Source organism: Phacochoerus africanus, chromosome 10 (genome assembly GCF_016906955.1).
Source record: "Phacochoerus africanus isolate WHEZ1 chromosome 10, ROS_Pafr_v1, whole genome shotgun sequence".
NCBI classification, from domain to species: Eukaryota; Metazoa; Chordata; class Mammalia; order Artiodactyla; family Suidae; genus Phacochoerus; species Phacochoerus africanus.
This window is the reverse complement of record NC_062553.1, coordinates 10,004,891-10,006,375: the sequence shown is the minus strand read 5'-3', so window position 1 is coordinate 10,006,375 and position 1,485 is coordinate 10,004,891. Positions and strand designations below refer to the sequence as shown.

General features: G+C 38.1%; 1 non-coding gene across 1 annotated transcript; it reads left to right on the top strand.

Moving 5' to 3' along the window:
* The first annotated feature begins 324 nt into the window (after nt 1-324).
* On the top strand, nt 325-429 carry LOC125110469 (U6 spliceosomal RNA). Its single transcript, XR_007130642.1, has one exon. It is a non-coding gene; the product is annotated as a U6 spliceosomal RNA (small nuclear RNA).
* Nucleotides 430-1,485: the final 1,056 nt, after the last annotated feature.

Below are 1,485 nucleotides of genomic sequence, written 5' to 3'. Positions count from 1 at the left end.
GATATTACAGCTCACAAGTATTAATTATAATAGCAATTAATCCTTTAAGGTCAAAATCTCTAGGAGGAAAATCTTTCAAAATGGCAGTAAGTTTAAGTTGAAATGGTCATCAATGCCCTTGGCCATTTTGCAAGCTCAGAAAGTTGATCACCAGCAAAATCATAATAGAAATATAATTCAGAATTTTCTTCAGGGCAATTTTCTTTACTGAGATGAATCATAAGAACAACCTTATCAGGTTAGCTGTGCTGTTGCAGAGATTGATGGTACCCCAAAGCTCCATGTTTCTTTGACAGCCTTAAAACTGTAAAGAAGATCAGAAGGGTGCTCACTTCAGAACCACATACACTAAAATTGCAACGATACAGAGAAGATTAGCATGGCTAATGCAAGGATGACACGCAAATTCATGAAGCCTTCAATATTTTTTATGTTCATTGCAGCACTATTCACAGTAGCCAAGACATGGAAGCAACCTAAATGTCCATCGACAGATGAATGGATTAAGAAGATGTGGTATATATCACAATGGAATACTACTCAGCCTTAAAAATGAACAAAATAATGCATTTGCAGCAACATGGATGGAACTAGAGATTATCATACTAAGTGAAGTAAGTCAGAAAGAGAAAGACAAATAGTATATGATATCACATATATAGAATTTAATATATGGCACAAATAAACCTTTCCACAGGAAAAAAAAAAAAAAACCTATGGACTTAGAGAACAGACTTGTGGTTACCAAGGGGGAGTGAGAGGGAGGGAGTGGGATGGACTAGGAATCTGAGGTTAATAGATGAAAACTATTACATTTGGAATGGATAAGCAATGAGATCCTGCTGTCTAGCACTGGGAACTATATCTAGTCACTCGTGATGGAGCCTGGTGGAGGACGATGTGAGAAAAAGAATGTATATATGCATGTGTGACAGGGGTCACCCTGCTGTACAGCAGAAAATTGACAGAGCACTGCAAACCAACTAAAAAAATCATTTAAAAAAGAGGAAGATCAGGAGGCTTGGCTCCTATTAAAGTGAGTCCTCCTGCAAAATCTGAGGGTTAGGCAGATGAGTCTTGGAGGTCAAGACTCAGAGAAGTTGGCATCCTAGCTGACAATTTGTGATCATCACAAAAACGCAGTATATAACCAAACACTACCATAAATCAAGTCTGAATTAGAAGACATTAAACTAGCCAAAGGGAATATAGATTTATCTGGGAAAAGGTCATCACTTTGAAACCAAACAAAACCTCTCCTTTTGCTCAGATGATGACCCAGGAGAATGCTTTGCCTAATTTATGTTTAAAAATGGAAGGAGTGTTCCTAGGGCCCCAATCTAAGCGTTCCTCGGTAAAAGGATGGGTGCATCATGGAATCATCTGTAAACAAACTTGACAGCTCCTAGGCCAGCCCTAGGAAAGTCCAAAATCACCATGATTTCAGATCATAGTGAATCAAAAATGGGAAATATGTTGTGCCAA